Below are 27,978 nucleotides of genomic sequence, written 5' to 3' on the forward strand. Positions count from 1 at the left end.
CAACTAACCCAAATCGTATCTTTAACAATTATTAAACATAAATGAATAAGTAAATACAGCTTAACGACAATAATAACCAGTGTTTAAAGCCCAACATAACCCGACCGGGGTGTCACAAGTCACGAGCATCTAAAGAAATCCTGAACACAACTACAAGGCCAATAATATACAAAATTAAATTCTGAAATTCTAAAGACAATGTCCGGTGCCTCGAACGTTGGCGGTAACCTTGCTCAGCTACAATAGTAATACCTTCAATGAGCTAATATCCCGCTACCGGGTGATCAATACCTGCAGCTACACGCGAGGTGCAAGGAGTAAAGTGAGTACTCCGACCCAGTGAGTAATAAAAGTAACTACAGTCCGAAGATAAGAAAATCCAGTAAATACACAAAGTAAGCTAAAATCCAAATATACAGCAACATATGGAACTGAGCAGCTAAACACCAGTATAAATACAAATACATGAATGCAATGCAATGCATATGATGGTACATTCCAGTACCCACTGCGGCGTGCAGCCCGAGCCATCCATATTTATTTATCGTCGACGGCGCTCACTGGGGGTGTGTACAGACTCCGGAGGGGCTCCTACAGCCCAAGCGCAATATCTTGGTCAGTCATTGTTACCTGACCGGTCAGCCATTGTTACCTGACCAATTTATATCATACAGTGCCATTGTTACCACTGTTCAAGTATATCATCCAGTGTCATTGTTACCACTATTTCAAGTATATCACACAGTGTCATTGTTACCACTGTTTCGAGTATATCATACAGTGTCATTGTTACCACTGTTTCAAGTATATCATACAGTGTCATTGGACTCCGGAGGGGCTCCTACAGCCCAAGCGCAATATCTTGGTCAGTCATTGTTACCTGACCGGTCAGCCCATTGTTACCTGACCAATTTACATAATACGGTGCCATTGTTACCACTGTTTCAAGTATATCATACAGTGTCATTGTTACCACTGTTTCAAGTATATCATACAGTGTCATTGTTACCACTGTTTCAAGTATATCATACAGTGTCATTGTTACCACTGTTTCAAGTCACTTTATAATCAGTCCAGAAAATAATATAATAAGCCCCTTGGGCATTTACAAAATAGAAGTTTCCAGCCCGAAATACATTTAAAATGTCATTTGAGTTTTCAACACTTAGAATTACGGCTAAGTTTGCAAAACAGTAATTAAAACCTTGGACTGAAATTAAATGATATTAATCCCCGAAGGATTCTACAAGTCGGCACAAGGCCCCCAAACGTGGAATTAAGCCCAATTATCATCAATACATGTGCGTATCAGTCGCCAACATAATATAAGTATCAATACAATGTGCGAATGAGTCGCCAATATACTATAATTATCACCCGGGATGGACCAAGTCACAATCCCCAATCATATACGAACCCGCACCTGCCATGGGATGCGTGTCATGCCTCAATATAGCATTACGATGTGAAAGTCCGGGGTTCCAAACCCTCAGAACAACAGTTGCATCAATTACTCACCTCGAACCGGCTACGTCTTTAGTTTGCGACGCCTTTGCCCCTCGAATTGGCCTCCACGTGCGTCGAATCTGCCCAAAAGCGCAACAAATATGTCGCATTATGCTAAAGGAACAATACCCAATCGAAAGCAATCGAAAAATATTGAAATTCACGAAATTTGCAAAACCCGAGCCCCGGGCCCACTTCTCAAAATCTACAAATTTTTACATCAAAATGTTCCTTATATCGCCATGAGTCTATACATACCAAATTCACAAGAATCGGAGTCCATTTGAGCCCTCAAATCCCAAATTTAGAATTTCAATTTCAAGCCCTATTTTCTTACAATTTGGCTATATTTTCATGAATTTCAAGGATGATTGCACAATATAATCTTGTATTTAGTTTATAGGACTTACCTCCAATCATTTTCCGTCAAAACCCCTTCAATTCCCGTCCAAAAGCTCTCAAGGTTACTCAAAAATGGTGGAAAAATGGGTTGGGTTCGCGGATGAAATGTTAATATTTCGGAAGTACTGTTCATGGGTCACATTGCACGACACTGGTCACTGGTCACTGTTCACCCGCGCGGTTACTGTTCACGCGCGGTTACTGTTCACTGCTGCAGAAAATACAACAGCTTTTTATGAAATTTGCAGCACAGCTATTTTTCACTAAAATGGCTCTAACTCCATTATACGAACTTGGAATTAGACGATTCTTATTCCTATGAGTCACAAATAATAATACGAACACAACCGTTCAATCGAAACTCAATTCGGAGCTCGTTTGCCCAGTTCAATACCCATTTCGTTCGTTAAACAATTAACTCACATTTCACATCAAAAACCCAATCGTGACTTGATGAAATTAAACTAAAATTTCCAGATCAGTCCTATAATTCATGATTTAAATTCTGGAAGTCTCGAAATCAAATTTGGATCTCTAGAACTAAAAATGAACCTTTAGATCATTACATTTATGCTCAAAACGACAAAAATCTTCCAAAAATGACCCATTGGGCATCCGAAACACACCCGAGGCCAGTAGGACCTCAACCAATCATTCCCACATAATTCATAACATCATTAAGACCTGCTCCAATCATCAAAACACCTCAAACAATATCAAATTATCCAAAACTCATCGAATTCAAGCCTAAGTTTCCAAAAATTTCCGAACATACCCTTTCGATCAAAAACCCGACCAAACGATGTCCGAATAACCTGAAATTTTGTACAAACATCACAAATGACATAACAAAGCTACATCAACTCTCCAAATTCCATTCCGACTCCCGGATCAAAATCTCACCTATCAACCCGAATTCGCCAAAATACTAACTTTGCCAATTCAAGCTTAATTCTACCCCGGTCATCACAAAAATATTCCGGACACACTCCTAAGTCCCAAATCACCTAACGAAGCTATCCGAACCATAAAATTTGCATTTCGAGCCCTCTAACACATAAGTCAATATCCGGTTGACTTTTCCAACTTATGCTTCCTTAAGAGAGACTAAGTGTCTCAAACCTTACCAAAACTAGTCCGAATGACTTCAAATTTTGCACACAAGTCACATTCGATATTACGGACTTGCACCAACTTTCAGAATCGCATTCCGACCCCGATATCAAAATTTTCACTTCCGGTCGAATTTTCTCAAAAACCTTCAAATTCCTATATTTAGCCAAATGACTTCATAATGACCTCCGGACATCCGAATTCACTTCCGATTGCGCTCCCAACTCCAGAATCACCATACAGAGCTATTCCCAGACTCGGAATCCCAAACGGACATCTATAACTCTTAAATGCCTTCCAACCCAAGTTTATGAAATTCTTCTAAAATACTAACTTCCACAATATACGCCGAAATGCTCACGGGCTATCCAAAACCAAATTCGGACATACGCCCAAGTCCGAAATCATCATTCGAATATGCTGGAACCTTCAGATCCCAATTCCGAGGTCGTTTACTCAAAATTCCAATCTTAGCCATTTTCTTCAACTTAAGGTTGCCGCAATGAAAAGTTTCTTTCCAATTTGACTCCGAATTTCTTGAAATTCAATTCTGACCATACGTACAAGTCAATATACCTTAAAATGAAGTTGTTCATGACTTCCAACTGCTGAACGATGCGCTAGAGCTTAAAACGACCGGTCGGGTCGTTACATTCTCCCCACTTAAATAGACGTTCATCCTCGAACGTTCCAAGAACTGCTCTTAAGTTATCTGAAATCACTGTTTAACACCTCGTGCACCTTCCCGTGCTACCACAACTCATATGGACACATTAGTTTGATCAAATCTGTAGATATCCTCTTTTATCCATACAATAAGCTTAGAACCCAATTCCAACACCTGAAATTATCTGCCAGACCTGTTCCCTGTATATAAACACTGTATCAACTACCACACGTGTACCAGAACACGACTGCGTACCTTTGTTGAATTAGCACCATGCATCGCATAATTCACCATCTAACCATAATGACACTCCATGAACCTTAATAGCCAAAATTCCACGACTCTGATGCTCCCAATGCATATGATGATACACCTATACATTCTGTTATAATGCTGACGATACAACCACAATGGAGGAGATGTGTAGAAATTTCTAACCAATTGCAGAGTTAACCAAACATTAATTCTCTCCTTTTTCACTAAAATCATCACCTCATTACTACCCAAATACTGGTAACTGCCTTGTAATATACCTCACATAATCCCACTGCAATGGTCCCCGATACCAATAGTCTCGCATCACCTAGTACGAGCTGCTCAGACAACCAATCACCACAGACAATGACCAACGGTCTCATATGATGCAAAAATGTGCCAATAGGCCATAATGCGAACAAGATACATAAGGAAATGATTCAGGAATGGACTGCTCAACTCACACAACTAATATGGACTTTTCCCCAGAGAATAGGAATTTATCAAGTTGTTTCATAGCACACATGGCACAATCACAATATTACATGAGTTGACGAATACGGAACAATATATGATATTCCAACACCCCTCCTTGAGGAGCGCTATACTAAAATGAACACATCTGACTCACATGAAGCCCATAATACTATTTAAATCCATTCACCCACTTCAGGTCGATTCTGCTCGCACTAAACTAGGCTGATAGCCTTTCCTGGACCCGTAATAAGTCATTTCTTCTCATAATATGAAAGAACTACCACCATAGCCGGGACAACACCCCACAATCTACAACTAAATGAACCGAACGACTTCATATAGGTCTTAGATATTCTTCCAACATTTCAACTTTCTTAAGTCCCCAAATTTGACTAACTCCCAGATTTTTCAAATATTTCGGCAGAGTCTCCCTTGTAATTGGGCCTATGCACCTGTCAGAGTAACACCAAAACAACTCCTAACAGCATGTCCACAACCCAACAAGTACCACAAGTATATCAATAACACTAATCTCCGCATTACAAGCCCGACATTATCACAATGATATTTTGACATGAAACGCATCATTTGTATGATCATAACCACATTTCTGGTCTTAATAGTTGTTCATAAATAATTCCATCATTATCAATAAATCTCATATTAACCACCACCTCATTTCAAATTTTCACAATACTGACAACAAAATGTGAGGCATGAAGACTTCATTATTACTTACTCAGATTAATGAGCCACATTTAATGTCACCTGGGAACTCATCTCATAAGCTAAAACTCAATAATTACAATACAATTTGGCAAATTAGGCACAGAGATATCCGTACAGGAATTTTCAAATAAGCCTCATAGGCATGACTCCCTATAAGTACTATAGTACAAATTTTTAATTTTCACAAGGGAGAATTTTAAACACATAACCTTTTTTTCACCACAAGGACCTCGTCCTTATATAACATCCTCCGCAGCTTGTAGCCCGGTTTAAATATTTCATATCATATAAAAATATGAGGATCTCATCCTCAACTCTGAATCACAAGTATTTTGCACATTGTGCCAACTAAAATTTTTCATTTCCTTTCTTCCTTCTTTCAAATAATTTCGGTTAAACAAAATCACAACATACAATGATCCCTCTTACCGGTAGGGCATATAATTTTCAACTGAAATCAATTATTTAGAAATTACATCAAACTCATCGAATTGATTAACAAAGGTCACTTTTAGCCTCACAACTATTTTTAGTGACCAACACATAATGATAGACATAGCTATCTCCATATAATCTCCCCAACAGAAGTATTCACATATGTAGATTTAAGAATTACGAAGCTCACTCATAAGTGGAGCACAATAGGAGAACTTTCCTCGATACTCAAAACCGAATCAAGTTAAGGAAATTTTGACTTTATAATAATTCGAGACCGTACTTATAACGATGTCGTCTGGTGTAGCAACCTCAGCCATACCATAGAAAATATATCACCGGACTGTGTCTCCACCTCTAAAGTCTCACCTCCACCTCTAACATCCTGACCTTTACCTGATTCATTAGGTGATCTCATGATACGTCTGCATCTTCCGTCGGAACCACAACTGGTCTAGTAAATACATTATCTTTCCATTACCTCTACTTGGCTCGAAGCCATAGATCAAGATACCCTCAATAGCTCATAACACTTTTACTCTATTGATGCCACTACCATAGTGAGATTAAACTCAAATCATTTATAAGCTTGTGAAAACTTGGATCATCTAGTACTATAAATCTTCTGCAAATCTTGCATTCATCCCCGCAACAGTTAAGCCCACTCTCTTAAGCGATCCTAAATTTTAAATTTTAACATGTACCTTTCATTTGCACATAAGATCTTCTATCATTCACATGAGGATCACACCACCTCAACAAACTTCGCGGGAGATAACCCACCTGTTTCGCCTCAATATAATATTTTCGTATACTTTCCACCGCCATAAGCATTATGCAGTTATTTGATCTTCCTGAGTCTTTACTCATACCGCAACATGAAATTTACTTCACTCCCAACAAGGAGTCCTGAAAAGATTCTTCACATGCCCTTAACTCGGGCTATAACTTGAATCAAGATAGACTTCAAGCATCTACTAATTCTTCCATCATTCAACATACCCCTTCTCATCGATTCCAATTCATATGGATATGCCTCGTAGTACTAATATACTCCTCACATAGCCACAGCCGTCATTTCCACTAAAGGGGACACTACCAAACATATAAGTTCAAAAACACTTGTTCACACAATCAACACCTTGGCACTCCAGCCATAGGCAAAGATCTGGCCTCAAGTCCTTCAGACTAGCCTAACATCAACTCATAGAGATCACATCTCGCCCCTCAATCAGGGAATCACAAGCCATCAAGGCACATCTGATACTGAGCGCTCATGCGCGCATGCGAACGCGTGGAAGGAATTTCAAGAGTTACTTTTCAAGCTGAATCAAGAATGCACGATAAGAATTCAAGAATGTGAAGTTTTCCTAAAGGTTCTGCAGCCTCTCGAGGATAAATACAGACGTCTCCGTACCGATCCGCGAGACTCTAAACCTGCTCATGACTCGTGAGACCTATGTAACCTAGGCTTTTATACCATCTTGTCACGACCCAATTTTCTAACCCGGCCGTGATGGCGCCTCTCGTGAAGACAAGGCCATCCAACTAACCCAAATCGTATCTTTAACAATTATTAAACATAAATGAATAAATAAATACAGCTTAACGACAATAATAACCCGTGTTTAAAGCCCAACATAACCCGATCAGGGTGTCACAAGTCACGAGCATCTAAAGAAACCCTGAACACAACTACAGGGCCAATAATATACAAAATTAAATTCTGAAATTCTAAAGACAATGCCCGGTGCCGCGAACGCTGGCGGTAACCTTGCTCAGCTACAATAGTAATACCTTCAATGAGCTAATATCCCGCTACCGGGTGATCAATACCTACAGCTGCACGCGAGGTGCAGGGAGTAAAGTGAGTACTCCGACCTAGTGAGTAATAAAAGTAACTACAGTCCGAAGATAAGAAAATCCAGTAAATACACAAAGTAAGCTAAAATCCAAATATACAGCAACATATGGAACTGAGCAGCTAATATAAATACAAATACATGAATGCAATGCAATGCATATGATGGTACATACCGACTGCGGCGTGCAGCCCGAGCCATCCATATTTATTTATCGTCGACGGCGATCACTGGGGGTGTGTACAGACTCCGGAGGGGCTCCTACAGCCCAAGTGCAATATTTTGGTCAGTCATTGTTACCTGACCGGTCAACCCATTGTTACCTGACCAATTTACATCCTACAGTGCCATTGTTACCACTGTTTCAAGTATATCATACAGTACCATTGTTACCACTGTTTCAAGTATGTCATACAGTGTCATTGTTACCACTGTTTCGAGTATATCATACAGTGTCATTGTTACCATTGTTTCAAGTATTTCATACAGTGTCATTGGACTCCGGAGGGGCTCCTACAGCCCAAGCGCAATATCTTGGTCAGTCATTGTTACCTGACCGGTCAGCCCATTGTTACCTGACCAATTTACATAATATAGTGCCATTGTTACCACTGTTTCAAGTATATCATACAGTGTCATTGTTACCACTGTTTCAAGTATATCATACAGTATCATTGTTACCACTGTTTCGAGTATATCATACAGTGTCATTGTTGCCACTGTTTCAAGTCACTTTATAATCAGTCCAGAAAATAATATAATAAGCCCCTTGGGCATTTACAAAATAGAAGTTTCCAGCCCGAAATACATTTAAAATGTCATTTGAGTTTTCAACACTTAGAATTACGGCTAAGTTTGCAAAACAGTAATTAAAACCTTGGACTGAAATTAAATGATATTAATCCCCGAAGGATTTTACAAGTCGGCACAATGCCCCCAAACGTGGAATTAAGCCCAAATATCATCAATACATGTGCGTATCAGTCGCCAACATAATATAAGTATCAATACAATGTGCGAATCAGTCGCCAATATACTATAATTATCACCCGGGATGGACCAAGTTACAATCCCCAATCATATACGACCCCGCATCTACCATGGGATGCGTGTCATGCCTCAATATAGCATTACGATGTGAAAGTCCGGGGTTTCAAACCCTCAAAACAACAGTTGCATCACTTACTCACCTCGAACCGGCTACTTCTTTAGTTTGCGACGCCTTTGCCCCTCGAATTGGCCTCCACGTGCGTCGAATCTGCCCAAAATCGCAACGAATATGTCGCATTATGCTAAAGGGACAATACCCAATCGAAAGCAATCGAAAAATATCGAAATTCACGAAATTTGTAAAACCCGAGCCCCGGGCCCACTTCTCAAAATCCAGAAAGTTTTATGTCAAAATGTTCCTTATATCGCCACGAGTCTATACATTCCAAATTCACAAGAATCGGAGTCCATTTGACCCCATAAATCCCAAATTTAGAATTTCAATTTCAAGCCCTATTTTCTTACAATTTGGCTATATTTTCCTGAATTTCAAGGATGATTGCACAATATAATCTTGTATTTAGTTCATAGGACTTACCTCCAATCACTTTCCGTCAAAACCCCTTCAATTCCCGTTCAAAAGCTCTCAAGGTTACTCAAAAATAGTGGAAAAATGGGTTGGGTTCGCGGATGAAATGTTAATATTTCGGAAGTACTGTTCACGGGTCACTATTTACGACATTGTTCACGGGGTCACTGTTCACCTGTCACTGTTCATGGGTCACTATGCACGACACTAGTCACTGGTCACTGTTCACCCGCGCGGTTACTGTTCACGCGCGGTTACTGTTCACTGCTGCAGAAAATACAACAGCTTTTTATGAAATTTGCAGCACAACCATTTTTTACTAAAATGGCTCTAACTCCATTATACGAACTCGGAATTAGATGATTCTTGTTCCTATGAGTCGCAAATAATAATACGAACACAACCCTTCAATCGAAACTCAATTCGGAGCTCGTTTGCCCAGTTCAATACCCATTTCACTCGTTAAACAATTAACTCACATTTCACATCAAAAACCTAATCGTGACTTGATGAAATTAAACCAAAATTTCCAGATCAGTCCTATAATTCATGATTTAAATTCTGGAAGTCTCGAAATCAAATTTGGATCTCTAGAACTAAAAATGAACCTTTAGATCATTACATTTATGCTCAAAACGACAAAAATCTTCCAAAAATGACCCGTTGGGCATCCGAAACACACCCGAGGCCAGTGGGACCTCAACCAATCATTTCCACATAATTCATAACATCATTAAGACCTGCTCCAATCATCAAAACACCTCAAACAATATCAAATTATCCAAAACTCATCGAATTCAAGCCTAAGTTTCCAAAACTTTCCGAACGTACACTTTCGATCAAAAACCCGACCAAACGATGTCCGAATAACCTGAAATTTTGTACACACATCACAAATGATATAACAAAGCTACAGCAACTCTCTGAATTCCATTCCGACTCCCGGATCAAAATCTCACCTATCAACCCGAATTCGCCAAAATACTAACTTTGCCAATTCAAGATTAATTCTACCCCGGTCATCACAAAAATATTCCGGACACATTCCTAAGTCTCAAATCACCTAACAAATCTATTCGAACCATAAAATTTGCATTTTGAGCCCTCTAACACATAAGTCAATATCCGGTTGACTTTTCCAACTTATGCTTCCTTAAGAGAGACTAAGTGTCTCAAACCTTACCAAAACTAGTTCGGATGACTTCAAATTTTCCACACAAGTCACATTCGATATTACGGACTTACACCAACTTTCAGAATCGCATTCCGACCCCGATATCAAAATTTTCACTTCCGATCGAATTTTCTCAAAAACCTTCAAATTCCTATATTTAGCCAAATGACTTCAAATTGACCTCCGGATATCCGAATTCACTTCCGATTGCGCTCCCAACTCCAGAATAACCATACAGAGCTATTCCCTGACTCGGAATCCCAAACGGACATCTATAACTCTGAAATGCCTTCCAACCCAAGTTTATGAAATTCTTCTAAAATACTAACTTCCACAATATGCGCCGAAATGCTCATGGGCTATCCAAAACCAAATTCGGACATATGCCCAAGTCCAAAATCATCATTCGAACATGCTTGAACTTTCAGATCCCAATTTCGAGGTCGTTTACTCAAAATTCCAATCTTAGCCATTTTCTTCAACTTAAGGTTGCCGCAATGAAAAGTTTCTTTACAATTTGACTCCGAATTTCTTGAAATTCAATTCTGACCATACGTACAAGTCAATATACCTTAAAATGAAGTTGTTCATGACTTCCAACTGCTGAACAATGCGCTAGAGCTTAAAACGACCGGTCGGGTCGTTACACAAACCTTCAAGGAAAAAGACAACTGCTTTGTGTGTCGCACACCTGGCCACTATGTTGCTCAATGCCGAAAAAGGGTTGAGAATGACAATCCCACTAAGGCTAAAGTATGTTTGACTAAAGCCAAAGTGGATGATATAATTGTTGCGGTTGTTTCCCAAGTGAACCTTGTGGCCAATGTGAAAGATTGGGTGTTAGATTTTGGTGCCACTAGGCACATATGTGCTAACAAAAAAACTTTGTGTCTTACACCCAAGTTGAGGAGGGAGAACAAGTTGTCTATCTTGGTGACTCAAGAACTACTCAAGTTCTTGGAAAAGGCAAAGTTATTCTCAAACTCACATCTGGCAAAACTTTGGCATTGAATGACGTGTTGCATGTTCCTGGTATCCGAGCCAATTTGGTCTCTGTGGGATTATTAGGAAAAGTGGGGGTTAAGGTTTCTTTTGAATTTGATAAGGTCGTGTTGACCAAGAATAATAATTTTGTTGGCAATGGTTTTTATAACCATGGCTTGTTTGTACTCAATGTTATCAATGAAAATGCTAGTACTTCTGCTTACTTGATTGATTCTTTTAATTTATGGCATGCTAGATTAGGACATGTTAGTTTATCTTATATTTAAAAAATGCATTCTGAAGGTCTTATTTCAAATACTAATTTTTTGAATATTGATAAGTGTGAAGTTTGTGCAGAAGCTAAACAAACTAAGAAATCATGTGCTTCTGTATTGAGAGAATCTGAATTATTAAGTTTAATTCATACTGATTTAGGAGACTTGAAACAAACTATGACTAGAGGGGGGGAAAAAAATATTATGTGACTTTTATAGACGATTTTTCTAGATATAAATTCAATTGGATAAGAAAATCAAAAGAGTTAGATCTGATAGAGGTAGCGAATTTATTTTGTTGAATGATTATTGTAAGAAAGAAGGCATAATTCACGAGATAACTCTGCCATATTCTCCACAATCAAATGGTGTAATGGAAAGAAAAAATAGGACCTTAAAAGAAATGATGAATAGCATGTTTGTTAGTTCTGGTGCTCCGGATAATCTTTGGGGTGAAGCCATTTTATCTGCTTGTCATTTACAAAATAGAATTCCTTATAAGAAAACGGGTAATACTCCTTATGAGTTGTGGAAAGGATATCCACCTAATTTGAAATATTTGAAAGTGTGGGAGTACCTTGCTAAAGTTATGTTGCCTGATCCTAAAAAAAGAAAAAGAAAATCTAAAATATTTGATTGTATGTTTATTGGGTATGTTGAACACAGTGCAACATACAGATTTTTAATAGTCAAAAGTAATATACTTGAAAACAATACTATTATTAAAACAAAAAAAGTTGAATTTTTTGAAAATATTTTTCCTTTAAAATTTGAGAAAATTTCTGATGCTCCTATTATTCCAAGTGATAATATTTCACATGTTCCAGTTATTAAAAATGATTTTGAAAGTGAGGATTTAAGAAGAAGCAAAAGACCAAGGAAAGAAAAATCTTTTGGTAATGATTTTTATACTTATCTTGTGGATAATGATCCTTTAACATATTTTGAAGCTATTTCTTCGTCTGATGCCTCATTTTGGAAAGAAGCTATTGATGTAGAATTAAATTTAATTTTACAAAATAAAACTTGAATTTTAGTTGATTTACCTCCGGGAGCTAAACCCATTGGTTGTAAATGGATTTTTAAGAAGAAACTCAATCCGGATGGTTCCATTGATAAATACAAAGTTAGACTGGTTGCAAAAGGTTTTACCCAAAAGCAAAATATTGATTATTTTGATACTTATGCTCTTGTAACTAAAATTTCCTCAATTCGTGTTTTACTTGCCTTGGCTTCTATTTATACACTTTTTATTCACCAAATGGATGTTAAAATTGCATGTTTAAATGGTGATTTGGAAGAAGAAATTTACATGGAGCAACCTGAGGGTTGTATAGTGTCTGGCCAAGAAAACAAAGTATGTAAATTGCTAAAATCTTTGTATGGGCTAAAGCAAGCCCCTAAACGGTGACATGAAAAATTTGATCAAGTATTGATTAATGATGAGTTTTCATCAATTGAAGTAGATAAATGTGTTTATACAAAATGTGTAGATGGTACATGTTTATTATTTGCCTTTATGTGGATGATATGCTTATTTTTGGTTCAAGCCTTGATTTGGTACATAAAACCAAAATTTTCTTGTTTTCTAATTTGCATATGTTGTGTGTAGATCGAGTAGATATACTCAAAACCCAAGTCATGATCATTGGAATGCATTAGTAAGAGTAATGAAATATTTGAGAGGTACCTTGAACTAAATATAGTGGATTCCCCATTGTACTAGAAGGATACAGTGATGCTAACTGGATCTCTAATTCAGATGAGACAAAATCCACTAGTGGTTATGTGTTCACCCTCTGTGGGGGTGCTGTGGCATGGAAATCAGCTAAACTAACAATAATAGCTAGATCTATCATGGAATCTGAGTTTGTGGCATTGGAATTGGCTGGCAATGAGGCCGAGTGGTTAAAGAACCTTTTGGAAAGTATTCCACTAGGAATAAAACCGACACCTTCTGTGTCGATGCATTGTGATTGCCAAGCTGCAATAGCCATTGCCGAAAATAAATCCTTTAATGGGAAGAGTAGACATATCCGATTGAGACATAATGTGATAAAGCAGCTGCTAAAAGATGGAATTATTTCCATAGATTATGTGAAGTCAGAAGTGAATTTGGCCGATCCTCTAACTAAACCTTTGGGAAGAAAATTAATATCTGAAACATCGAGGGGAATGAGACTTTTGCCAATTTGAGTTATATCAACTATGATGGTAACCCAACCTATGTGATTGGAGATCCCATGAAGTAGGTTCATATGGCTAATAACAAGCCATTAGTTGATCAAATGTGCACTATTAAATTATATCCCTTCCTATGGTGTGTGTGTGTGTGTATATTGTGCAAGACTGCAAGGAATGAGAGGCTGAGTTATTAAACTCTTAATCTAATAATCCATAGCCTTTTATAGGTGGTGTATTGTGCTGTAGAATACACTTGATGGATGGACCTATATGAGTGTGGAGTGGGGCCGCTCCTATGAAATTTGTGGCGAAATTTCTAGAGCACTCATGAAAACCAGGCGCGTGCATGGCCTATTAGTGCAAAACCGCGATAAACAACAAAGTGTGTGCGGGTATAATGTGATAAATAAGACACTAAACTTACAAAAGAATTCTTGGTTCATAGAAGTTCTAAACTTCACCAATTGTTCTGTAAGTTTAATCTTATTTTATCTAGGTCTGGTTCATAGTCCAAGAGACACCAGATTCGACGCATTATACTCAAAAACCCAGCAAAAATTTTTACACTATATTTTTTAATATTCTATTTGAGATATGTGGAGGATTGATAGGAAAAATAGTATTTTTAATATCTCAAAAAGAAATATTCAAATTATGTCTATGTTCATTCCTTGATATAATATTAATTGCTCTTTATTATACAAATTACTCTTATTGTTTGTAACATATTATACAATACAATTTTTAAAATAATAAAGCTAATATTGACTACCCATATCTGTGAGGTTTGAAGTTGTCATTGTATAGCCTTAAATGGCTTTAATGTTTTGTTAGGAAAGCCTTAATAGTTTTTCAAAAGTGAACGTTACTTTGACCAAAAGTAACTGACTATTTAGTTTTAATGGTATTAATATTTCAAAACGTTATCGATTTGATAATGAAAACATTTGTAACAGCCATTCTACTTTTAAAAAAATCATTATGGCTGGGACGTTACCTATCAGTCCTATCAGATAGTCCATTTGTCTTTGGGCTATATATATTTTGTGTTTTCATCTGTGCTGGGTTTTCTTCTCATAAATCTTTGTTGTTTCTGCTCCTAGTTATACTAGAAGAGCTTGTTGAATCCCGGGGGTTACGCCTAATATTATTCATTTCGGTGTGGGCGAAATATCCTTAAAGACAGTGTCTTTGACCCGTCTCAAGCTAAACTTTTTATTCTCCATAATCATCCAATTTTTTCCAACAACTATATATCCAGTAATACATTAGACATACAAATAATATATATGCGGCATATTACTATTCCACCACCAGAATATGTTACTATATATCCAGTAATACATTAGACATACAAATAATATATATCCGACATATTACTACTATTTTACCACCAGAATATGTTATTATCTATCCAGTAATACATAAGACATACAAATAATATATATCCGATATATTACTATTCCACCACCAGAATATGTTGCTATAGGTTGCGGAACCAAAATGTGGTTTTATTTTACTCAAAATACTCAAATAAGTGTAAAAAAAAAAGTTACCAAACTATATATAACGTCATAAATAGTGGCGCTATACAGTAACGTTAACTGCACCGTTACTGTATAGCGCCACTATTTGTGGCGTTATACTGACACACCTTACATAGCGCCATTAATAGTGGCGCTATACGCCTTATTATCTGACCCCACCAATAATTTCTGGGTTCAATAATTTAAATGCGTATAAAGCCACTTTTTGTGGCGCTATATACAAAAAACAAAAAACCCCAGCTAGCCATTTTCTATATAAACATCGTAGAATCGCCACAACTTCATTCAAAAAAAATTTTTAACTCTTGTTGGTTTCTATTATTGTTAAATTCTCCAGCATTTTTTCGTTATGTCTGAAGAACGTAGAATAAGAGTATCATTATATTGGGGGTGAGGTTGTGATGGAGAATAACTCTGTGGGCTACAGTTTACCTGCTAAGTGTAATGTTAAATTGCCACTTTCAATGGAGTACGAAACATTGATATCGTTGTTATGCAAAAAAATGAGTGTGAGAAAACGTTCAGTGATACTCAAAGTAACCGGAAGATATCCGTATTCCGTTACGCCGCAAGGGGTTGCTTTTTACTCAGAGTTTAACATCGACGATGATGACACTTTGAGTGATTTCTTGAGGACTCCGGACGAATGCCGGGAATTTCTTGTAATCACAATGTTGGAGATGTACGTGAAGGTCGAAGACGTTCCAAAAAATGAGGTTGTGCGTAGTAGAGATAACCCCCAGTCATCGGGTGGTTATTCTGGATCAGTTTTTGCCGGACATGTTCCAGATGAAAGAATTTTTCTTGATTTAAATTTATCACCGTCGGCGAATGAGCAGCGAGAAAAATAATTTATACCCTGCTTTCCATAATTCACAAGAAGAGTGGTAAACTTCAATTTTCATTGTGTTAATTATGTATTTTTTGCGTATTGAATTAATTTTAACGCTCATTTATTTAATAGGGGGTACTGGCCGGAAATGAATTTTACAAGTGGCCCATCCGGTAGTCATCACCTAACTGAAAACGTCCATCATGGAATGTCATCACATTACAACTTGTAAGTGAAAAGCTACAGCCATATATAAAGCATTTATTAATTTAGTAGCTTATATTTTTGTTGAAATGTGCAGTGAAAACGAGCAAGTTGAACTACCCGTACTCACTCAATTGCCCGTAAACGACGTATTACATCAGGATCTGGCAGATGAACAGAGTGAGGAAGAGAACAGCGATTACGATAACAATGCCGATGAATCGGGAGACGAGACACCATTTGCTCGTGAGGATGGTGATGAAGAGGACGAGGAGGAAGGACCCGATTTGAAGAGAGCCCCTCATAGACGAAAAGTGAACGAGTCTGAAGTGCCGTTTCATTCAAGGGAGATTCCTTATATTGATAACTTACCAGCCGTGCCGGATGTGGAAACTCTCACAAGGGATTTTGATGAAATCCAGACAGCAATGTGGGATGAGTCTAGACCAACGGTGCTTGCAAAGGGGATGCTTTTTCCTGATAAAGCACGCGTAAGTAGGGCTTGTAAAATGCACAATGTTAAAGAGTGTCGTGAGATGCAGGTATCGGAGTCAAGTCTGACGGTATACAAGGATATTTTCCGCAGGTGGTTTTGGCCATGTAATTGGATGTTGCATGCGTCGAAGAAGAAAACAGGTATGTGGAAAGTGGGTAAATACATTCCCACCCACACATGCGAAATGGACACTTTCAACGGGAATCACTTCAACTTGGATATTGACTTGATATCTCTTGTACTTATTCCGCACATCGAAGCGTCCATAAGGTATAAAATCAAAGAGTGCATTACAGCAGTCTACCAGGAATATGGCCACACAATTACTAAAAGAAAGGCATATCTTGGGCGCAAAAGAGCGTTTGAAATAGTCTATGGTAACTGGGATAAGTCATTTGCAGATCTGCCTAGCTACATGGCTGCACTGCAGCACTTTAACCCCGGAACAGTTATTGAATGGAAGCTTGAGCGGAGTCCGGGTAAACCAGAATATATATTCAATTACGTGTTCTGGGCATTTAAGCCAGCAATTGATGGTTTTCCGTATTGCCGGCCCGTAATATCCATAGACGGAACTCATGTCTATGAAAAGTACAATATCAAGCTATTGATAGCCGTGGCAGTGGATGCTAATGGACAGATATTTCCTCTAGCCTTTGCTATTTGTGCAAATGAAAGCACAGAGACGTGGACAATGTTTTTGAACCACTTGAAAGAGCACGTTGTCAAACATCGTTCAGGTATTTGTCTAATATCTGATCGGCACGGGGGTATATTAAGTTCTGTGGAGAACCTTCCTGCCTGGCAAGAACCTTATGCATACCACCGTTACTGTGTGAGGCACTTTAAGGCCAATTTCAAGAAGGCACATCCCAAAAAAGATCTACATGATTTGATGTGGATGGCAGCAACAGACCACCAACAACATAAATTCCGGAGGCATATGGATTCTATCAGGCAAGAAGACGATGCAGCATATCGTTGGTTAATGCGACATGATCCTGAAAAGTGGACGTTGCATGCAGATGGTGGCAGACGCTGGGGAATTCTTACTACAAACGTGTCAGAATCCTTCAACGGGTTATTAAAGTCGGCAAGAGGATTGCCCGTCACAGCCATGGTGCGTATGTCGTTCAAGCAGATGGCGGAGAGGTTTGTACAACGGTCTGCAGCTGCAACGGAATTGATGGAAAGGGGTGTTGAATTTATGCCAGTGCCTATGAAGAGATTAGAGAAATACAGACGGCGAGCACATTGGCATTCCTTTTTGCAATATGATAACGAACGAGGTATTTTTGAAGTTCGCACCGCTATCCATAATAATCGGGGTAATAATGTACATACTGTAAATGAATCCACAAGGTTATGCTCATGTGGGAAATGGTCAATCTACCACATGCCTTGTTCACATGCCATCAAGTGTTTTCAACGTGTTGGTTATGCGGAGACCAACTATATTGATCAACAATATAGTGTTTCCAAATACCTAAACACATATAGTGGTCAGTTGCAACCAGTGGGTTCTGAGCATTACTGGCCCCCAGAACCATTTAAAATGGTGTGTAACAAGTCCTATTTGCGTAAAAGACAGGTGCAGAAGAGAACGCGTATACGGAACCAAATGGATGTTAGTGATATCGTATATGCACGCAAATGTGGTATATGCTCGCAAACAGGCCACGACCGTAGAAAATGTCCTTTGGGTGGCAACAATAATCAAGCTCAGGGCGGGTGTTCTTCTATTGTACCTAACTACCCATGAGTTCATGTTGTAATAATTAGTTGTTATGTATACGATTTAAGTATTTATGAAATAATATTTTCTTGTTTGTTAATTATGATTTGTACTTTCCCTTTTTACCTATTTAAATAATAATTTAATATAATTATCGGTATATTTATTATGTGTGTTGTCTTGTCGCTATCACGATATTTAATACACAAAATATACATATGGCGCTATGTGTGTCTTGTCTTGTCGAACTGAAAAAGCTGAAAACATCATGATATGGCGCCATTAGATATGTGTGACCGGCTGACATAAAGTCGTCTCGTCAACATCATGATATGGCGCCATTAGATATGGCGCTATCTAATATAGCGCCATTAGATATGGCGCTATATGTGTCTTGTTTAGCCTATAAATAATGGGGTCATTGTAGTTATTTTGTGTGCTAAAAATTTCCCCCAAGAAATATTTCATTAAAAGTAAGTAAGGTTTTTATTATAAGCAAATAGTTCACAAATGGCTCAACCTGGTCGTCCACCAATTTGCTTATGTGGAAAACCATGCATGATGGATTGTGGGTGGGAAGGTGCTAACGTTGGACGCCGCTATTGGTGCTGTATGAACAAGTTGTACAAGCAACCCGACGAACCTACTTGTGAATTTGATGAATGGGCTGAGGAACCATGTTATCAGGAAAGCTACAGGGATAGATTACAGGAATTTCATAATATGTTGTTATACCAGCATAGAATACAAAAGGAGGGAGATAGAATTATTACAGAAATGAGGGAGAAACTGAAGGAGGTGGAAGATAAAAAATGGAGAGCAGAATGGAATTGTGAAGCACACAAGGAACGCAACGAAAAATATAAACGGGAACTTGCGGAGGTGAAGGCGAGAGTGAAAGAGTTAGAAGAAGAAAAAGAACAAATGGAAGAACGATTTAAGTGGTTGGAGCGAAGAATAAATGACAACTGAGGATGGAGCATTGGCGTGTATGTGTTTAGTGTCATTTTCATATGTCATGTATTTTTATTATGTTGGCCTGTTATGTTTGTGTTTGTGTTGTAGTAATGTTTTCCTTGTTTGTTGTACTAAATTTTATTTTAATTTAAGTGGAAGTTAAGTTTAAGTTGTTGTGTTACTATACCAAATACTATAAAACAAAATGAGAACTAAAAAAAGTAACTATCATATTCGACTAAATATTGTTGTTAATGTATACAAAAATATTATTTACACCAAAAAAACAAAAAAAATGGAAGACCGAATCAATGTGTCCCGCATCCGGTGTGTCTCAAAGTAACCGTTGGCCTGAGGCGCATCCCCTGCCGCCCGGGTACGCTATCAGGATCATCATCATCAAGTCGTCTCCTTATGGCCGGATGCGGCACAGGATGACATGTATCGGTGGTGCTGTCAGGTCCAGTAGAAGGCTACATAATAATATCAAACTTAGTATAGAAAACTACATAACAATTCACAAAAATTTATATTGTCTTACCATAATCGTGTCTGGATCCTGAATGTAGTCATCTGTCGCAGCATCGCATGAAGCCTAAAAAAGTAAATTAATAAAGTTAAAACAAAATAAATAAGTTATAGTAAAAACAGTAATAAAATTAATACTAATAAACTCATACCTGCGCATGTGATGAGCTGCCATAACTCAGTCGGTGCCCACTATCAAAATCTCGGATCGGTCGAGACTCATCAGTGGTAGACGGGCCAGGGAAATATCTACCCAACTCCACTCCTTGAAAATCCGAGCCCATGATCAAGAATTGACCCGATGGGGTCACCTGCGACGTTCCTGGAGTGTCATAAATGCCAAGGCTGTAAGACGGCATGTCGGTTTCATGCATGCCACCTCCTATATCAGCAGCAACATCATCAGCAGGAGCCTCAAAGCCCCCTTGCTGGGGACCTCCTCTACGCCCACGACCACGTCGTCTAACACCAGCAGGTTGTCGTGGAGCAGCAGCAGCTCGTCGGCCACCACCCCGTGGCATACCACGACCTCGCTGGTACGTGGCTGGGTCAACATAATCTGGCTGGTGTGCCAAACGCTGATCCGATCGGCCTCGCTGCAGTGTCTGGGTAGCCACATCCATTAAACGGCGACTATAGTCCTGTATGATCACAGGGTCGTGGACATAACTCTGCATCTGCTGCCCCATACGATATACGGTATGCAATCCAATCTCCTGCACAAAAGTTTTTAATATAAACTACGTATTTGACTAGAAATTACTATTAATGTAATTGATAATAACAGAAAACATACCAGAGCCTCATGTCTCCCGGCGTATGAGACGTACCGACCATCTACCTGATGAACTGGGTTCCCGATAAAAAGTCGGGAAACAATGTGGTACCATGCCATATAAACTTCGATAGGAAAGTGTTGCGGAGCTGGGGTCAAGTCCCCTCGGCTGTCCCAAATACCCAACTGCATTGTCAGCCAATCAATAAATGTGTCGTCCACTCTCATCCTATCATCCCTCTCATAATGTAAAGGATCCCATGCAGGCCGAGTCGGTATAGATTGCGGAAATCAAAACTGACGAAATACTCGCTCTGAGGCATGATGCTCAACAATATCGAGGCACGTGAGAGGGACGGAAGCCTTCCAAATATGGTGACCGTGCGTGCAATACGCTGGCAGGGTACCTATCAGCTCTTCGCTGTACGTCGTCCAGATGAACTATCAAATAATAACACAAACCGTTAGTATGCGCAACACCTAGTTAAACAATAATTGGTAAGTTTAGTTAGATATTCACCTGTGCATCCTCCAGAAAATCCAACACATCCCTATAGAAGGGGAGATTATGATGGCCATGATACTCTCGTGCAAGTCTACGACGCAATACCCACCTACAAGCTAGAGGGAGATCAGGAATATGTACATTAGCCGGTAGCTGTGGTAGAGGTGGCCGAAGTTGCAGAAATCGCTCCCACACCCAAACCTAAAACACAAAGTTGACGTAAAGATTAACTATAATTAGGTAGAATTGTAACTAAAGGACAAATTATTTGAATAAGTTGTCACCTGTAGAAGTGGCAGGCCAGAAACGTCTCTTTGTGTGCCCATGGATGCCCGGCACATCTGCCTGTACAAAAAAGATAGGACAGCACCACCCCAGCTGTAGCTGACTGTATCATCGAAGTCCGCAATATGATGCAGAAAACGAAGGCTCACTAGGTTCCCCGAAGTGTTCGGGAACAAGACCCCCCAAATAGAAGGAGCAACAACAGCCTCGTATATTGCTCCACATCCACCTCCGCTGAGTCGTCGGTGATAGTATCGTGGATCTGCACCAACTGGTCTCTAATGGGGACCAACTGTATACGACTTCTCCCAATTGCTACATCTGGGTCCTCGGACCTGAAGCCCGTGAGCCTGTGCAGCATATCCATATATGAAGCCCAGTTAAAATATCTCATATTCCCAGGCAGTAAAACTGGCAAGCCATCGGTGGACAGGCCATATAAAATCTCGACGTCCTGGAGTGTGATGGTGACTTCGCCGATGGGCAGATGGAAAGTGTGTGTCTCCGGTCGCCACCGCTCAATCAACGTCGTGATCCAAATATAGTCGAGCTGTATCCGGCCAATGCTAATGATCCTATATAATCCCATCTCCTCCAGGTGATGGACCACACGAGGATGTAGAACGCGGGGAGGAGTCAAAAACTCCCATAATAAATCCACTCTCCTGCCCCGAAAAGTCTGCGTAAGCAACTCTCCCCCCCCCCATATATGCTCGGATCTATGCTGGGGCTGTAGGGGTAGTAGCTCCGACGTCCGAGGGCCGGGATGTATAGGTGCATCCATGTCGTCAACTGCAAATTCATAATTTTTAATAACTATCATTAAAATTTATGTGTGTTTTTTATAATTTAAATTCATATTTTTTAACAACTTAATTGTAAAAATTATATATATACTTATGGGTTTCGTGCTAGATTTTCTGAGGCCTAGTGGTACCAAACTATCATTAATAATTTTATGTTTTTTTAATAATTTTTATTCATATTTTTTAATAACTTAATTGTAAAAATTATATATACAATTTTTATAATTATGTTTTTCGTGCTAGATTTTCTGAAGCTCAGTGGTACCAAACTATCATTAATAATTTTATGTTTTTTTAATAATTTTTATTCATATTTATTTAATAACTAAATTGTAAAAATAATATATATATATATATATATATATATATATATATTATAATTATGGGTTTCGTGCTAGATTTTCTGAGGCCCAGTAGTACCAAACTATCATTAATAATTTTATGTTTTTTTTATAATTTTTATTCATATTTTTTAATAAATTAATTGTAAAAATTATATATATATATATATATATATATATATATATATATATATATATTATAATTATGGGTTTCGTGCTAGATTTTCTGAGGCCCAGTAGTACCAAACTATCATTAATAATTTTATGTTTTTTTATAATTTTTATTCATATTTTTTAATAAATTAATTGTAAAAATTATATGTATATATATATATATATATATAATTTTTATAATTATGGGTTTCGTGCTAGATTTTTTGAGGCCCAGTAGTACCAAACTATCATTAATAATTTTATGTCTTTTTTATAATTTTTATTCATATTTTTTAATAAATTAACTGTAAGAATTATATATATATAATTATGGGTTTCGTGCTAGAATATAAGATAATTAAACAATTACTACACAATACTACGCTACAAGGCTCTACATTTTACTACGCTAAAAAGGTCTATGTTTTACTACGCTAAAAAGGTCTACGTTTTACTACGCTAAAAAAGTCTACATTTTACTACGCTAAAAAATAATCTAAACTAAACGGCATAAAAACACATAAATATACATGAGGATATTAACAAACACATTTTTTAGACTAATTTACATATTTTTATACAACACTAAAATTAAATCCGGATAAAATTTAACATGCTAGTTTCGGAAAAAATAAACACAAACCGAAATAGAACACATACAAATCAAGTAATATGCATTGTTATAAAAGTTTCAACTTAAAATAAATCGAAATACCTCGATTTAGAATTTTCGGAATGTAGATAGATCGAAATTTTGACTCCGGAAGAGTGAATCCACAATAACACGAAGCTCTACTCGACAGTGGGACCACAAATATTAAACTTTTATGTGACGGGGGGACCCAAAATAAAAAATTTAAAAAAAATGGGGGCAGAATCGGTGGTGAGGGTGGGGGACCAGAAATGAGAAATGAGGGAGATGGAACGAAGATGGAGGATTTGTATTAAGGGGTATAGCGCCACTATTAATGGCACTATGTGTTCAGGTAATAAGGCGTATAGCGCCACTATTAATGGCGCTATGTAAGGTGTGTCAGTATAACGCCACAAATAGTGGCGCTATACAGTAACGGTGCAATTAACGTTACTGTATAGCGCCACTATTTGTGGCGTTATATATAGTTTGGTAACTTTTTTTTTTTACACTTATTTGAGTATTTTGAGTAAAATAAAACCACATTTTGGTTCCGCACTCTGTTGCTATATATCCAGTAATACATTAGACATACAAATAATATACATCCGACATATTACTATTTCACCACAGACACATCGCATGGTGGTTTAATGGTGGAAGACGAGGTGGTTTGCCACGCGAGCTTTTACATGGCTGTATTTTCTAAGGTGGTGGGAAGAAGATGAGGCTACGATTATCAGGGACGGAACTAGAACGCGACTTACTGATTTGGCCGTACCCATTAACTTTTGTCCAAATCATGTATTTGTCATAAGAAATTCATCGAACCCAGTAACTTAATTAAACAGATTAGATATCGAACCCATAAACTTCAAATCCGGATTCCGCCTCTGAGTCGACTATATTGTTGTTTTGCTTCATATGGTCATGTTAAAGGAAGCTTCTTTTTCTATGTGTGACGTACTACTTCTGTGTATATGTGTAGTGGTTTTTGTGTGTTATTTTTCAGACAATCAGCAAATTGGTGTGCTATGGCCTGAAGGAGATCAAGGCAATGGCAGATTAGGTATCTGTCTGTGCTTGGGCTGCGGCGTTTTATCTTGGTCTCTAAGGTCTTTACTTAGCTGCCCTAATTTGTTAAGTTGATATTTTATGTAAAATTCTCAATAACACTTAATCTGCGTTCAATATTTACGTCAAATTATATTAAGTTATAAGGTTAGGTCATAATTAAGACAATAATATGCATTGGTTAAATATAGTTTAGTAATATGAGTGATATGTGAAGACATATTCATATATTTATGTATAAGCGAGAGGCACGGATAAAAATTTTACCCAAATATTGTATGCCAAAACTTTTAGTTTGAGAAATTTTTTGTCTTTTATGTCATATGTTAGGGTGTATTGTTCCCTTTAGCTTAATGTACTATAGCGTTTATCCTCCAAAACAGTAAGGTGAAACATATATATATATATATATATATATATATATATATATATATATATATATATATATATATATTTGGAATTGTCATTTCAATCTTTTTTTTCCAATTCTAAGGGGAAAAAATCCTACCTAAAAAATCCATCAACAAATGACGAACTCCATCATATCGATGATAGGACATGACTAAGGCAATAATTTCGATGGAGATTAGGATAGGACATTAAAGAAACTCGACTTAAATAACACGTCGCCAAAAAACTTTTCTTTTAGGATTCGATAACTTATGCAGGAACCTTCCAACATACTGATTGAAGAAAATGGAACAATTCGATTTTAGACTAGCCCTTGACTACGTGTCCTTTGGATCCTTGGCCTACTACCATCAGTGGAAACAAGCTAGCCCCATATGTTAGATAGTTGGGAAAAGAGTACGTTTCCATCGCGAAAAATTCAATGCAGATTTATCCAGCCATAGGTCCCTACAGCTGTCTTGTTACGACTTCATCCTAGTCGAAGACCTCACCATAGTATATGCACCAGTAAGACCACTAAAGATTTTTGCGGCACTAGTGTGCCATAGAAGTAATGAGTAAATAAAAAATAAACAAATCATATTTTGAGAATTCTTATTTTGGTTGGAAAATAAACGAATGGGTTAAAGCTTAATTTGTTCGATTACAAAATACACTAATGGATTAGCCCATATGTCAACTCATTTAACTCCAAATGTTTTTGTTTTCGTATTTCCTTTTCACCTTAGAAATGTTCATATCGTAACAAGTTTACTTGTGGTTATGATGATAATATCTAAAGTTGTGTGAAATTTAAAAATAGCCAGATTTATAAGTGGTAATTGAAAAATAGTCACAGTTTCAAAAGTAATCGAAATTTAGCCACTTCTCATGTAAAGATAAATCTGAACGAAAACACTATTCAAAATCCAGAAAATTTTCCAGCATAATATACTGGAGTTCGAATTTTTTACATGTGAACTTCCAACATAATATACTGGAGTTCCAGCATAATATGCTGGAAGTTCATACGCAAGTGCTCCAATCTCCAGTATATTACGTTGGAACTTTCCGTGTGCTGGGGTTCCAGCATAATATGCTGGAAATTCATACACATGTGCTCCAATCTCCAGTATATTATGTTGGAACTTTTCGTGTACTGGAGTTCTAGCATAATAATATGCTGGAAATTCATACATAGGTGCACCAATCTCCAATATATTATGCTGGAACTTTCCGTATTTCAGCAAAATAGTGACTATTTTTCAATGACTTTGCAAATGTTGACTACTTTTCAATTACCAGTCCGAAAACTGGCTAGTCGTGCTATTTTCACTCTAAAGTTTCCAAAATTCTAAGCAATTCTTTCTTACGAAATAGAACCTCTACTCCAATAATGTTTTGGGGCCTTTTACACTTTTAGTTCGCGCCAGAAACTACATACATTTAGTAGCCAAAAAAGTGTATAAAATATGTCTAATTTTTGTGTATAACTTACAAAATGGAAAAAAATATACAAAAAGTATATATTTTTCGTCTATTATTTTGAGAGTGGTTATACAATATCATTTTCACAATGTTTTTATTGCTTTTAATTCCTAAATCCATGAACATTTTATTGATGTAAATGAGTTTTTTTTTGGTTATTTATTCATTTTCCCTCAAAGATGCTTTATTGCTTTTATGATATTTGAAAATTAAATCACCAACATGGCTATGCGAGAGAAAATTTTTAGTATACATGCCAAGTAAAAGTGAACGAAGGGAGTACTATATGTGTGGATTCACAAAATTCATGCGAAAACAATGAGTAGAATTAAAGAACCCTCAACATACTTTCATAAATCTAAAGCGATACGAAACTAACGAGAGTTGAATTAAAGTACCCCTAGTACACCTTATATATATCTAATGCAGACTCATTAATTGCTCAAAAAGTACACAAAAAATGTTTTTTTTTTTTAAAAAAAAAAAAGAGAGAGAGAGAGAAGATAAAAAGTCTCAAGTATTAATGTGAAGAGGTTAAGAATTCACAAAGATAGAGGGGTTTAGCCCTTGGATACTTTGAATTATACAAACAAATTTTTAAACTTTGATTGCACGTTTGGGAAGGGAAGCCCAAGGTCAAAGAACAGACAAGATGGGTTTTAAACGAGGGGTTAGATTTCTAGAGTTTCACTAAATTTGACGTCCCCAAAGTATTGCATTTGACTCACTGAAACTTCCACCTTTTAAATAAATATTGCCTTTTAAATAAGTTATGTTGGGATCTTTAATTCTCGTTGTTTCTTTTGCTTCGATTATCTTATTATTTGATATTGTTCTTGCATCTTGTACCGCTTCTTTTCCATGGCTTCTTCCTTCCATGACTATATATACTTTCTTAGTAGGGTGTCTATCGAAAACAGTCTCTCTATCTTTACAAGATGGGAGTAAGATTTGTGTACACATTACCCTCCTCAGACTCCACTTGTGAGATTTCACTAGGCTTGTTGTTGTTGTTGTCTTACTTTGTAATCTCTCATGTCCACAATAAGTGATCAATTTGCTTTGGTCACATCCACTAAGAAAATACTAAATTATAGGTAAAAATAATTAGTGTGACTAAACTACCTTTCATTAAATGTTGCACCATAGTTATAGTAGCACTTACTTCTCTTCTCTGTGAGGGGTAAATGACTTTTTAAGGATACCTACATAAGGGTGATTTTAGAAAAACAAATTGAATTTTTTTTTATTATATAAATGAACACTTAGTTTGGACCAAAATAAAAAAGCAAATTGATCATTTATTGTGGACAGCAGGGACTATCAATTATCTAGACATGATTGGTACTAAAGTACGAGAAATTCAAATTAAAATAAAAAGGTTAATCTTTGCTAGCAACTTCAAGCTTTCAAATAATTCCTTTTTTTTTTTTGTGAAACACCCATTATTGTTATTATAGGGAGACTTACATAATTGCATTTCAAGAAGCAAGAAAGTTTGAGGAAATCCATGGCTTGGTTTTCAATAAAGTCAGAAAATCGAAGGAAATTGACCCGTGAGTGAAAGGCCAACTTAAACTTAGGTA

At 37.3% G+C, this 27,978-nt stretch overlaps 1 long non-coding RNA gene across 1 annotated transcript; it reads right to left on the reverse strand.

Moving 5' to 3' along the window:
• Window positions 1-19,763: 19,763 nt before the first annotated feature.
• Window positions 19,764-20,233, reverse strand: LOC138880289 (uncharacterized). The gene is made up of 3 exons (XR_011402796.1): window positions 20,094-20,233; window positions 19,955-20,008; window positions 19,764-19,886 (listed from the first exon to the last, which is right to left on the reverse strand). It is a non-coding gene; the product is annotated as an uncharacterized lncRNA (long non-coding RNA).
• Window positions 20,234-27,978: the final 7,745 nt, after the last annotated feature.

Source organism: Nicotiana sylvestris, chromosome 10 (assembly GCF_000393655.2).
Source record: "Nicotiana sylvestris chromosome 10, ASM39365v2, whole genome shotgun sequence".
Classification (NCBI taxonomy): domain Eukaryota; kingdom Viridiplantae; phylum Streptophyta; class Magnoliopsida; order Solanales; family Solanaceae; genus Nicotiana; species Nicotiana sylvestris.